Source organism: Globicephala melas, chromosome 2 (assembly GCF_963455315.2).
Source record: "Globicephala melas chromosome 2, mGloMel1.2, whole genome shotgun sequence".
Classification (NCBI taxonomy): domain Eukaryota; kingdom Metazoa; phylum Chordata; class Mammalia; order Artiodactyla; family Delphinidae; genus Globicephala; species Globicephala melas.
Window position 1 is genome coordinate 142,651,276 of NC_083315.2, and position 14,791 is coordinate 142,666,066.

The window sequence follows — 14,791 nt, forward strand, 5'->3', positions numbered from 1 at the left end:
TGGGTTGATATGTTTACAGTTAAATATTCTAAAAGTCCTGTGGTTTTTCTAGTAGATTAAAGATACTGATTAATTTTTTAAAGTTAATGTACATACTAAAATTGTTAGGGTAATCACTAAAAGAATGGCTATAACTTTCAAAAGCAAAGGGAAGAAATGAAATGAGGAAAACAATCAAAATAAGGCACTGAAAGGAGGGAGAAGATAAAAAGAAACAAAAAGGCAAGACAAGTAGAAAGCATATGTTTTTTTTTTTCACTAAAGCATTAAAATACAGGCAGACCATCAAAACATCTCCCCAGATAATAATTTCTTAGTAGAACACCACTTGGTTTTTTATATTCAAATTTTATAAATGTGTACCTCTTAGTATACCTTTGGCTGATATTTACATATAAAAATATTTATATCTACAAAATTCAGTACATTTTTAAAAAATTGGTTATTAATTAAAACTTTTTAAAGATAATTGTAGACTGACATGCAAATGTAGGAAACAGTACATGGAAATCCCATGTACCCTTTATCAAGTTTCTCCTAGTGGTAACACCTTGTAAAACTATAGCATAAAATTATAATCAGGATATTGACATTGATATAGTCAAGATACAGAATGATTTTATCCCCACAAAGATCCCTCCTGTTGCCTTTTATTTCCACAGCCAACTATCTCTCACTCAGCCTTCTTTTTCTAAGCTTTGGCAACCACTAATCTGTTTTCCGTTTCTGTATTTTGCCATTTCAAGAATTTATATACTTAGAATCATACAGTATGTAACTTTTGGGGTTGGCTTTTTACACTCAGCATAATTCCCTAGAGATTCAACCCAATTGTTACATGGTTCAATACTTTGTTCTTTTTTATTGCTGAATAGTGTTCCCTGGAATGGTTGTACCAGTTTGTTCCACCATTGAAAGACATCTGCGTCTTTACCAATTTAGGGCTGTTATGAAGAAAGTTGCTATGAACGTTTATGTACAGGTTTTCATGAACATGTATAGAATTATTCCTCATTATCAGCATCCCCCTCCAGAGTGGTACCTTTGTTAACAATTGATGAAGCTACATTGACGTATCATAGTCACCAAAAGTCTACAGTTTACATTAAGGTTTACTCTTTGTGGTGTACATTCTGTGCATTGGGGCAAATGTATAATGACATGTAGCCATCTTTATGGTATCATACAGAGTATTTTCACTGTCTTAAAAATACTTTATGCTCTGCCTATTCATCCCTCCCCCCTTGTCAACACCTGGCAACCACTGATCTTTTCACTATGTCCATAGTTTTGCCTTTTCTGAAATGTCATATAGTTGGAATCATGTAGTATGTAGCCTTTCCAGATTGGCTTTTTTTCACTTAGTAGTAAGAATTTAAAGTTCCTCCATGTTTTTTCATTGCTTGATAGCTCTTTTCTTTTTAGCACGGAAAATATTCCATTGCCTTGATGTACCACCATTTATTTATCCATTCACCTACTGAAGGACATCTTGGTTGCTTCCAAGTTTTAACAGTTATGCATAAAGTTGCTATAAACATCTGCGTGCAGGTTTTTGTGTGGACATAAGCTTTCAGCTCCTTTGGGTAAATATTAAGGAGCAAAATTACTAAATTGTATGGTAAGAATATGTTTCATTTTCTAAGGAGCTGTCAAACTGTCTCCCAAAGTGACTATACCATTTTGCATTCCTACCAGCAACAAATGAAAATTCCTGTTGCACTACATTCTTGCCAGCATTTGGTGTTGCAGTGTTATGAGTTTTGGCTGTCTAATAGGTGTGTAGTGGTATCTCATTATTGTTTTAATTTTCATTTCCCAGATAACGTGATGTTGAGCTTCCTTTCATGTGCTTACTTGCCATCTATATATCTTCTTTGGTGAGGTGTCTGTTAAGGTCTTCGACCCATTTTTTAATTGGGTTGTTTTCTTATTGTTGCGTTTTAAGAATTATTTGTTTATTTTGATAAATATTCCCCTAATGGTTGTGTTTCTTCTAATATTTTCTCCCAGTCTATGGCTTCTCTTCTCATTTTGTGAACATTGTCTTTCATAGAGCAGAAGTTTTTAGTTTTAATGAGGTCCAGCTTATAAATTATTTCTTGTGTGGATTATGCCCTTGGTGTTACATCTAAAAAGTCAATGCACCTACTCCTATGTCATCTTCTAGGAGTTTTATAGTTTTTGTGTTTAACATTTTGTGCTGTGACCCATATTGAGTTAATTCTTACAAAGAAGTAAAGTTTCTGTCTAGATTCATATTTTGCGTGTGGATGGATGTCCAGTTGTTCTAGTACCATATGTTGAAAAGCCTAATTTTTTGCTGCATTGTGTTGCCTTTGCTCCGTTGTCAAAGATCAGTTGACTATATTTATGTTGGTTTCTTTCTGGGCTCTCTATTCTGTTCCATTCATCTGTTTATCTGTTCTTTTGTCAATACCACAGTCTTGATTACTGTGGCTTTATAATAAGTCTCCAAGTCGGTTAGTATCAGTTCTCCAACTTTGTTCTCCTTCAGGATTGTGTTGGCTGCTTGGAGTCTTTTGTCTCTCCGTAAAAACTTTATTTTTTTAAATTAATTACTTAATTTATGTATTTATTTATTTTTGGCTGCGTTGGGTCTTCGTTGCTGCATGCAGGCTTTCTCTAGTTGCAGCAAGCAGGGGCTACTCTTTGTTGCAGTGTGCAGGCTTCTCATTGTGGTGGCTTCTCTTGTTGTGGAGCACGGGCTCTAGGCATGTGGGCTTCAGTAGTTGTGGCTCACGGGCTCTAGAGCGCAGGCTCAGTAGTGGTACACGGGCTTAGTTGCTCCGTGGCATGTGGGATCTTCCCAGACCAGGACTTGAACCTGTGTCCCCTACACTGGCAGGCAGATTCTTAACCGCTGCGCCACCAGGGAAGTCCCCTCCATATAAACTTTAGAATCAGTTTGCTGATATCCATAGAACGACTTGCGTGAATTTTGATTTGGTTTGCATGAAATCTGTAGATCAAGTCAGGAAGAACTGAGATCCTGACAATATTCAGTTTTCCTGTCCATGAACATGGAATATCTGTCCATTTATATAGTTCTTCTTTGGTTTATTTATTTATTTCATTCAGGGTTTTGTAGTTTTCCTCATGTAGAACTTGTACCTATTTTATTAGATATATCCCTAAGTATTTCATTATGGGGAGTGCTAATGTAAATGGTATTATGTTTTTAATTTCAAGTTTCTATTGTTTGTTGCTGGCATTCAGGAAAGCAATTGGCTTTTGTGTATTTACTTTGTATCCTGCAGCCTTGCTATAATCACTTATTAGTTCCAGGAGTGTTATTTAATCTGCAAGAATTGGGGGATTTTTCAGTTATCTTCTTGTTATTGAACAAGTTTAATTTCTAGTTTAATTCCATTGTGGTCTGAAAGTAGACATTGTATAATTTCTATTCTTTTAAATTTGTTAAGATGTTTATTTTATGGCCCAGATTGTGGTCTATCATGGTGAATATTCCGTGTGAGCTTGAGAAGAATGTGTTTTCTGCTGTTGTTGGGTGAAGTTTCTGTAGGTGTCAATTATACCCAGTTGATTGATGGTGTTGTTGAGTTCAACTGTGTCCTTACTGATTTTCCCTGAGTTATATCTGTCCATTTCTGACAGAAGGGTGTTGAGTCTCCAGCTATATTAGTGGACTCATATATTTCTCTTTGCAGTTTTGTGGTTTTGCCTCACATAGTTTGACACTTTTGTTAGGGGCATACACATTAAAGATCATTATATCTTTTTGGAGAATTGATCCCCTTATCATTATGTAATGTCCTTTATTCCTGATAACTTTCCTGACTTCGAAGTCTGCTTTGTCTGAAATTAATATAGCTACTCCTGCTTTTTTGATTGTTAGCATGGTATATTTTTATACATCTATTTACTTTTAATCTATATGTGTATTTTATATTTAAAATGGATTTCTTGTGCACACATATAATTGGGTCGTGTTTTTAATCCACTCTGACAATTTCTGTCTTTTAATTCGTGCATTTAGACCATTGGTACTCAAAGTGATTATAATTGGAGTAATGTCTACCATATTTGTTACTGTTTTCTATTTCTTGCCCTTTTTTGTTCCTGTTTTTATCTTCCACTCTTTTTTTCTGCCACTTGTGGTTGTAATTGAGGCTTTTATGTGATTCTATTTTTTTCTCTTTTCTTAGCGTATAGGTTAAACTTCTTTTTTTACTTTTTTTTAGTGGTTGCCTTAAGAGTTTGCAATATACATTTATAGCTAATCCAGGTCCACTTTCAAGTAACATCATACTACTTCACAGGTACTGTGAACACCTTATAATAATGAAGTTATCCTTATAATAATAAAGTTATCCTAATTCCTTCTTTGCATCTCTTATATCATTGCTGTCATTCATTTCACTTATATATAAGTATACATAAACATATATATACATAAATATACATAATTAAATACATTATTACTACAATTTTGAACAGACTGTTACCTGTTAGATCAATTAAGAATGAGAAAAATAGAAGTTTTTATTTTACCTTAACTTACTCCTTTGATGCTCTTCCTTACTTTACATAGATCTGAGTTTCTGATCCCTTCTTTCTAAAGAACTTTCTTTTTAATTTTTTTTATTGAAGTGTAGTGCTGTGCCAATCTCTGCTGTACAGCAAACTGACTCAATTCTACAGATATGGACATTTCTAAAGAACTTCTCTTAACGTTTCTTGTACGGCAGATCTGTTGGCAGCAGATACCCCCAATTTTTGTTTGTCCTGCACTTTTGAAGCATAATTTCACAGGGTATAGTATCTAAGTTGGTTTTTCTTTTCTCGCAACACTTTAAATATTTCACTCCACTTTCTTCTTGTTTGCATGGTTTCTAAGGAGAAATCAGATGTAATCCTTTCCTTGGTTTCTCTTTAGGTAAGAGTTTTTCCCCTTTGGCTTCTTTCAAGATCTTTTTTTTAATCACTGATTTTCTGTAGTTTGAAATGATACTCCTATGTGTAGTTTTCTTGGCACTTATTCTACTTGATGTTCTCTGAACTTTCTGGATCTGTAATTTGGTGTCTGACATTAGTTTGGGGAAAATTCTCATTCATTATTGCTACAAATATTTCTTCTGTTCCTTTCTTTCTTCTCCTGCTAGTATTCCCATTATGCATATATTACACCTTTTGTATCAATAGTTGTTCCACAGTCATTGCATATTCTGTTTTGTTTTTTTCTGTTGTTTTTCTCTTTGTTTTTCAGTTTTCAGAGTTTCTATTGATATATCCTCTAGCTCAGAGTGTCTTTCCTCAGCTGTGTCCAGTCTACTAAGGAGCCCATCAAAGGCATTCTTTATTTCCTTTACATTGTTTTTTATGTCTACCATTTCTTCTTGGTTCTTCTCAGGATTTCCATCTCTCTGCTTACATTGCCCATTTGGTCTTGCATGCTGTCTACTTTAACCATTGGGCCCTCAGATAGTTGTGTTAAGTTCCTGGTGTTATAGTTTAAGCACCCCTGCCATGTCTGGTTCTGATGTTTGCTCATCTTCAAATTATGTTTTTTGCCTTTTAGTATACCTTGTAATTGTTTTCTTAATAGCTAGACATAATGAACTGGGTAAAAGGAATTGCTGTAACCGCCCTTTATTAACTTGGTCATGAGGTTGGAGGGGGGAGCATATTTTGCTCTATAAGGTTCTTAAGGTGGGAGCTTATATTATTGATTTGAGACTTTACCTCTTTTTAAATGTATTTTTAGAAACACTCTTTTAGGTGAATCTCACAGATTTTGATATGTTGTCCTTTCATTTTCACCCACTTCAATATATTTTTTTTCATTTCTTTTGAGACTTTTTTCATCCATTGGTTATTCAAAAGTTTATAAACTTGGTTTAGGTTTGAAGTGTATGGGAATTTTTCTGTTAACTTTCTATTATTGATTTCTAATTTTATCCTGTTATGGTTAGAAAACACACTCTGTATGATTTCATTTCTTTTAAACTTGCTGAGCTTTGTTTTTATGGTCCAGGATATGATCTCTCTTTGTGAATGTTCCATGGGCTTTGGAGAAGACTGTAGATTATTTTGTCAGGTGAAATGTTCTATAATGTCAGTTAGATACTGTTGATTGGTGATGTTTTTAGTTCTTCTATATTCTTGTTGATCTTCTGTCTAGTTATTCTATCATAATAACTGAAAAAGAATTTACATCAAGAATAAAGGAGCAACGTAGTAAGGTAGATAGCTGGTGGGAAGCAGCCGCATGGCACAGGGATATTGGCTCGGTGCTTTGTGACAGCCTGGAGGGGAGGGATAGGGAGGGTGGGAGGGAGGGAGACGCAAGAGGGAAGACATATGGGAACATATGTTTATGTATGACTGATTCGCTTTGTTATTAAGCAGAAACTAACACACCATTGTAAAGCAATTATACCCCAATAAAGATGTTAAAAAAAAAAAAAGAATAAAGGAGCTCCTAGATATTAACCCAATTGATTTGAAATTTTATATTCATGAAAAAATCTGCATGTGAATGTTTATAAGAACTTTATTCACAATTGCCAAAAGCTGGAATCAACCAAGATATACTTTAATAGATAAGTAGATAAGCAAACTGTGGTGCATCCATACAATGGAATATTATTCAGTGTTTAAAAAGAAATGAGCTATCAAGCCACACACACACACACACCAAAAAAAAAAAACCATGGAGGATCCTTAAGCGCATATTGCTAAGTAAAAGAAGCCAGTCAGAAAAGGATGAATCCTGTATGATTCCAATTTTATGACATTTTGAAAAAAGTAAAATTATAGAGACAGTAAAATGATCAGTGACAGTGACTGCCAGGGGTCTGTGGGGAGAGGAGGATAGATGCATGGATGAGTCACAGCAGATTTTTAGGGCTGAAACACTATGCTGTATGATACTGTAGTGGTGAAATATGGAAACATGACATTATGTATCTGTCAAAACTCACAGAACTTTATATCACAAAGAATGCTTACTATATGCAAAATTTTTGTAAAACATTATCTAGACATAAAATAATGCAGACTCTGACAAGAGAATCTAAATGTCTTACAAATACAGGAAACAGTTTCACTAAAGGGAAACTGACACTGAGGGAAAAGACACTGATCTAAATAACTTAGGATATGAGTGGTGTTTATAAGACTGAAGGTGAAAGGAACTATACATAAGCATTTTTGTTGATAATGTTGTAGTCCATGTTGGTGTGCATTAACAATTCTGATACTTTACTGTATTTGTACAGATCTTCCTCAGTTTGACATGGGGTTGCATCCAAAAAAACCCATTCTATTATAAGTCAAAAATGCATTTAATACCTCTAACCTACCAAATACCATAGCTTAGCCTAGCCTATCTTAAATGTGCTCAGAACACTTATATTAGCCTACAGTTGGGAAAAATTATCTAACACAAAGCTTGTTTTATAATAAAGTGTTGACTATCTCAAGTAATTTATTGACTACTATACTGAAAGTGAAAAACAGAATGGTTATATGGGTAAAGAATTGTTGTAAGTGTATCATTTTTTACTCTCATGATTGCATGGCTGACTGGGAGCTGCACCTCACTACTGCTGCCCAGCATTAGGAGAGAATATCATACCACATATATTGCCGGAAATATCATACCACATATATTGCCGGAAAAGATCAAAGTTCAAAATTTGAAGTATGGTTTCTACTATATGGTTTCTACTATATACATACTAGTATGGTTTCTAGTATATCACTATCACACCATCATGAAGTCAAAAAATCATAAGTCAGAAATCATTGTAAGTCAGAGCCCTTACTGGGATTGAACAATGTAAATGGGTGATGAGTGGTGGGAACCATATTTCTCACTGATACAGTAGGAAATCACATAGTTACAAGCAAGAGGAGGAGGCTAGAATGATCCATGTGGTGTAATGGATCAGAGTTGGAGTAATCAGTATGGATTCATGTTAGGTTTAATATAGATACAAATGAGATATATAGAAATATTTGTAGATATGTATATATATGCAGGTTAGCATGCACATATATATTCCTTTGCTCTGTCAACAGAGAGGACCTAAAAGAAACAACACCCCAGTAACAACAACCATATCTAATGGCTCAGTTCTTGGTTTTGAATACCATTTTCCAATAAACGGAATTTCACCTCAGAGAAATGGTTGATTCTAGGACTGGAGCAAGAAATATACAAAATGACCCTGGAGTATCTTTTAGTGCTTGAAAGTAAGGAAGTGCTCAAAAAATAAAAAATAAAAAACCATATTATGGATGAATGTCACAGGAACATAGGAGCCAACTGACAAAGCTTCTAATGGCCAAAGACAGAACAGTTTGAGCAACAAAATAAAGTAGTATTTGATTATAACCTAAAGTATAAAATAAATATTCAAGAGTCCTTACTGATATCAATAAATAATTGAATAAATTAATAGTGAGGGAAAAGAGACAGATATCTCTTACAGAAGATTTCCAAATAATTTATGTAGACATTCTACCCTCGAGGAGGGGACACGTAACTCCCCACTCCTTGGCATGGGCTGCACACAATAACTTCCTTCCAAAGTGTACAGTGTGGAAAGGAGAGGAGAAGAGTAACTTTACTGTGGAGAAATCTCCCAACTGCCTCAGCTAGGTAATCAAGATTAATAACATGCATAAATCATGTTGATTGCATGGACCTTTGCTGTGATGTGATGAAAATAACACCTTACTTCTATGGTCTTCCACCCTAAATCCCATTATGAGAAGCATATCAGGCAAACTCAGTAATGGGGCACTCTACAAAATACCTGACCAACACTCAAAAACTTCAAGAGAGTGTTAGTGGTATAGTGGTGAGCACAGGTGCCTTCTAAAACTGTCAAAAGCATTATAGCCAAAGAAAGCCTGAGAAATTGTCACAGCCAAGAGGAGACATGAAAACTAAATGTAATATGATAATCTGGATGGGAACCTCGAACAGAAAAAGGACATTAGGAAATATGAATAATGTATAGGGGAAGCTGGGTGCAGGGTATATATGGACTCTCTATACTATTTTAATTTTTCTGTAAATCTAAAACTCTTCTAAAGAATGAGCTTTATTTTTTTAATAAGTTTAGTTCATTTTATAGGCATATTCTATACAACTTTCAAGGAACAGATCCAATCTTACATAAACTGTTCTCGAGAATAGTAGAAATGTAAATGTTTCCTAATTCATGTTATGAAACTAGGATAATCCTGTTATCAAATCCAGAAAAGAATAGTAGGAAAAGGAAAACTATAGTCTAATGTCATGGTGAACATAGATAAAAAACTTCAAAAATAAAATATTAACACAACAAATCCAGCAATGTATAAAAAATCAAGACCAAGATAGATTTATTTCAAAAATACAAAGATAGTTCAACATTAGATAACTGATTAACATGAGTCACCTATTAACAGAGTAAAGAAGAAAAGCCATGTGGTCTTCTCAATGGGTTCATAAAAAAGCATTTATTAAATTCAACACCCACTTATGAATAACGGCTCTTAGCAATCTGGGATTCGAACAGAGAACTCCCTTAATCTAATCAAGCAAATATAGTTAATAATTAGATGTTAGACTAATAGTCTTCTCTTTAAAGTTAGGAATAAGACAGAGTCCTACTATAACTACTTTTATTCAGTATTGTGCAAAGTAAAAGAACTTGTATAAGCATTGAAAAGGCCAAAACATAGCTTCATGATTATCTGTGTAGAAACTTATAAGAAATCACTAGTCTTTTAGAACCAGTGAAAGAGTTTATCAAGTTTGTTAGATAAAAAATGAAGATAGGGCTTCCCTGGTGGCGCAGTGATTGAGAGTCCGCCTGCCGATGCAGGGGACACGGGTTCGTGCCCCGGTCCGGGAAGATCCCACATGCCGCGGAACGGCTGGGCCCGTGAGCCATGACCGCTGAGCCTGCGTGTCCAGAGCCTGTGCTCCGCAACGGGAGAGGCCACAACAGTGAGAGGCCTGCGTACCGCAAAAAAAAAAAAAAAAAAAAATGAAGATAGATACACCAGTTGTTATCCTATAAACCGAAAATGTTTTTTTCAAAATGGAGTCATTTGTAAGGTTTATTTCTTGTTTATTTCATAATGTGGAGATTATAATGGCACAATTTTCTGAACTTACCTTGTTTCATAAAAATTGAATTAAGTGCATAAATAAATGATCATGACATTGTATTAGATGGTATACGAAAAAGTCCATACCTGCCCTCCAGAAGTTTACAATTCTTAGGCACCCTGCACAAACAGATGGAGGTACATAAATTACAGGAGAAAAATAATAAGCTAAAACATAAATAAACAATGATATACTTATATAGAGTCCCAGTACCTTTCTAAGGGTGGGAAATAAGGATAAATATAGTAGACAGGGAATTTAGAGAAAATCGGTAGGATATCCTTGTCCAAACTGGTCAAGGTGAAATATGAAATTCTTTTTCTTAACTCTGTGGACACCTCTTAGGGCAGGTGGTATTTTCAGAGCTGTTTACAGGATGAGATCAATGAATGGTGGTTAGAATGAAAGAATCTTCCAGTATGACATTGCTTTGAAAAAACTCTTAGAAAATTTAAGTTAAAGTAATTTTACTCCAAGCTTTTATTATGAAAAATAACAAACATATACCAAATAGAAAGAATTTTACAATGAATACCTTTATGTATTCTAACTAAATTCTACGGTTAACCTTTACTATAGTTGCTTTATCACTTATCTATCATCTGTTCATCCCGATGTTTAAAAAAATCCACTTCTGGGTGTTTATCTGAAGAATATGAAATTACAGTATGAAAAGATACATGCATCCTTATGTTCACTGAAGCAATTATTTATAATAGCCAAGATATGGAAACAACCTAAATGCTCATCAATGAATGAATGGATAAGGAAAATGTTTTATTTGTGTATATATGTATGAATACAACACAGCCATAAAAAAGAAGGAAATCATGCCATTTGGGACAACATGGATGGACCTTGAGGGTATTATGCTAAGTGAAATAAGTCAGATGGAAAAAGACAAATACTGTATGATTTTACTTATATGTGGAATCTAAAATATGACACAAATGAACTTATCTATGAAACAGAAACAGACTCATGGACATAGAGAACAGACTTGTGGTTGCCAAGAGGGAGGGGGTTGGGGGCGGGATCAGTTGGGAGTTGGGGATTAGCAGATGCAAACTATAATATAGAGAACAGATAAACAACAAGGTCCTACTGTATAGCACAGGGAACTATATTCCATATGTTGTGATAAACCACAGTGGAAAAGAATATGAAAAAGAATGCATATGTGTGTGTGTGTGTGTGTGTGTGTGTGTGTGTGTGTGTGTATAAAACTGAATCACTTTGCTGTACGGGAGAAATTAACAACATTGTAAGTCAACTATACTTCAATTAAAAAAAGAGGGGAGGGCTCCATTTCCCATGAATGGGGGCGGGCAAATAAATAAAACAAAACCAAACTCATAGATAAAGAGAACAGATTGGTGATTACCGGAGGGGAAGGGGACTTGAGGGTGGGAAAAAATGGGTGAAGGGTGTCAATTATATGTTGATGGATGATAACTAGATTTATGGTGGTAATCATTTTGAAGTTTACACAAATATTGAATTATAATGTTGCACACCAGAAATTTATATAATGTTATATACCATTTTACCTCATTTTTTTTAAAAGTAAATCTTTAAAAATAAAACAAATGCTAAACTAAAAAGAAGACAAAAAGAAAAAACTATGTCAGTATCAAGTTTTGTCAGGATAGACAGCAATACTGCTGCTGATAGGAGTATAAATTGGTACACTATGGAATATGATTTGTTTTTATGTAGTAATGCTGTACATCTGCTTATTATTATGACTTATAAACTCCACATCTGGTGATATTCCCTAGAACAGTAGCTTTCACTTTTTTGACCATGAGCCATACTAAAAAATATACTTCACATTGTAATCCAGTACCCTCACACATAATGTATGTGTATGGCTCTGTGTATGTGGGTATGTATATATGCATATATATGGACACATGTGTTTAGAAGGTACAAGTTTTTGGAAACAATAGTTATCCTAACTACAAGGAAGGCATTCTGATATTTTCTGTTTTTTGTATTTGTGTGTGTGTGTGTGTGTGCTACTTAAGACAAATATTTAAGTTGGTGTACTGCTCTACTAATTGGTTTTGACCTGCAAGTTGAAGAACACTGCCTTAGGGAAAGACTTGCACATATATACGAAGAGAAATGTAAAGGAAAGTTAATAGCTGGATTTTTTGTAATAGCAACAAATGGAAGCAAAAAATGTCCATCAGCAGAAGAATGCATAACTATACCACATTTTATTTATCCAATAGAATATTGTACAGCAGTGAAAATGAATGTCAACATGGAGGAATCTCACAAATACATCACTGAGTGAGAAAAACCAAGTTATATAAGAATATATGCCACATGATTCCATTTGTATAAATATCAAAAACATGCTAAACTGAACAATATATTTCTATAAACCTATGTGAAAAAATATTTTTTTAAGTTAACTATGACTGACATATATTCCAACATGGATGAACCTTGAAAACAAAAGAAGCTAATCTCAAAAGGCCACATGTTATATGATTCCATTTATGTGAAATGTCCAGAATATACAGATCTATAGAGACAGAAAGTAGATTAGTGGTTGCTCAGGTCTGAGGGTTGGGAGAAAATGTGGACTGCTGTTAGGTATGGGATTTTTTTTGTGGGGGTGGGGTGGGGGTTAATATAATATTCTAAAATTGATTGTGGTGATGGTTGCACAACTCTGAAATACACTAAAAATAATGTTTTTCACTTTAATGGGTGAGTTGTATAGTATGTGAATCACATCTCAATAAAGGTGTTACAGAAATAAGTAAGGGAATGATTTTTAAATTCAGGAAAATAGTTATCTGAGGAAAAATAGGACTTGAGATCAGGATAAAGCACCCAGAGTCTTTGAAGATATAATAGTCTGTTTCTTAACCTAGACTGTAGGTACATAGGTAGGTTTTTTTCATTATTGTCTGCATTTTATACATACATTACAAACTGTATGTATTTAATACTTAATAAAAATTTCTTTTTAAGGGAAACAAAATGGTATTTTTCGTATTATTTTATATCCATGCCTATTGTGATCAAGTTAACACAGAATATCAAATTTCTGGTATTAATCTAGACTAGGACTTAGTTTTCATCCAAGTATGTCCCATTTTAAAGAATTATTCTCTGTAATTTACAAAAATATATATATTTTAGGATTGAAAGGTTACTGTCTCATTATAGTTTCTGTAAGTCATGAAAAATTAAGACTCTAAGTCTCTGTAAGTCATTTAAAAACTATAACCTGTCTATTTTCATCACCATTGCAACCATCCTAACTCACCTCTCATATTCCAACATTCTGTTTTCTTTGCACCTCTTCAATCAGTTTTCCACATTGCAGCCCAGAGACATCTTTTGAAAACACAAATATTAGTATGTTATTTCTCTGCTTAAAACTTCAGTGGTATCTCATTTTTCTATGGATAAAGACTGAATTCTGTAAGATTATTTTCCAGGACCTATGTAAGTTGTCTCTGCTGTCAATTTAGCAGCATCTCCCACTGTCTTAATTTGGGCTGCTGTAACAAAGAACCAGAGACTGGGTGGCTTATAAACACCAGAAATTTATTTCTCACAGTCCTGGAGGCTAGAAGTCTGAGAATAGGGGGCCCAGCACGGTCAGATTCTGATGAGAACCCTCTTCCAGGTTGTACACTACTGAGGATACAGAAAAGAACTCACATAGTGACAGGTGTGGGGCTCTATAGTGCTCTTTGGAGTCTCTTCTTTAAGGGCACTAAATCGCATTCATGAGGGCTCTACCCTCATGACCTAATTGCCTCCCCAAGCCCCCAACTCCTAATACCATCATATTGAGGGTTAGGATTTCAATATATGAATTTGGGGAGGATACAAACATTCACTCCATTCCACCCACCTACCCTCATTATTGTTACTACACACAACAGGTTCTGTCTCTAGCTTCTGAGTCCTTTGTTCATGCCATTTCCCCTGCCTAGAATGTTCTTCCCACTCTAACTGATAACACCTGTTTTTCAGGTAGCAGCTTAGGTTTTCCTTCCTTCCAGAAGCCTTCCCTAACCATCCCTTGCCCTCCCCCAACTAAGACTAAAATGCCCTTCTTGTTGTTCCTATAGCTATTAATGTGCCTATAACTTAGTTAACTATCTTAATACTTACTGATATTTTCCTATAAATCTGTAAACTCCCCTAGGGCAACACTGTTTGCTTATTGCCCAGGTTAAGTACTCAGTAAATATTTACTGAATGAATGAATTCACTCTGATAACCATACTTTATATATTTTAGAAGGTGTTTTTAAATAAGAAATTCATGTTAAATTATCCCACAATTAATTAGCAAATAGGTTCATGGTCTTTAGTACTTGTTTTTTTGTTTTTTTCCCCTGATAGCTCTCCATTAGATGAGTTATATTGAAATTAATGACAGTTCAGTCTATCATTTAAGTTTATGCACTAACCAAGTTCACCTGATTTTTAAATATATTCTTTATTTTTTAAAAAACGACTGTTACATTACCATTTAATATTGAATATTTCTGGCTGTTTATGCATCTTCTCATTTGATATCCTTTTTTTTTTTTTTTTTTGCGGTACGCGGACCTCTCACCGCTGTGGCCTCTCCCGCTGCGGAGCACAG

At 34.5% G+C, this 14,791-nt stretch overlaps 1 protein-coding gene across 15 annotated transcripts in view; it reads left to right on the plus strand.

Annotated features, from left to right (window-relative positions):
• Positions 1–14,791, plus strand: part of GPHN (gephyrin) — a 623,627-nt gene that overhangs the window by 315,225 nt on the left and 293,611 nt on the right. The gene's annotated exons all lie outside the window — the stretch shown is intronic.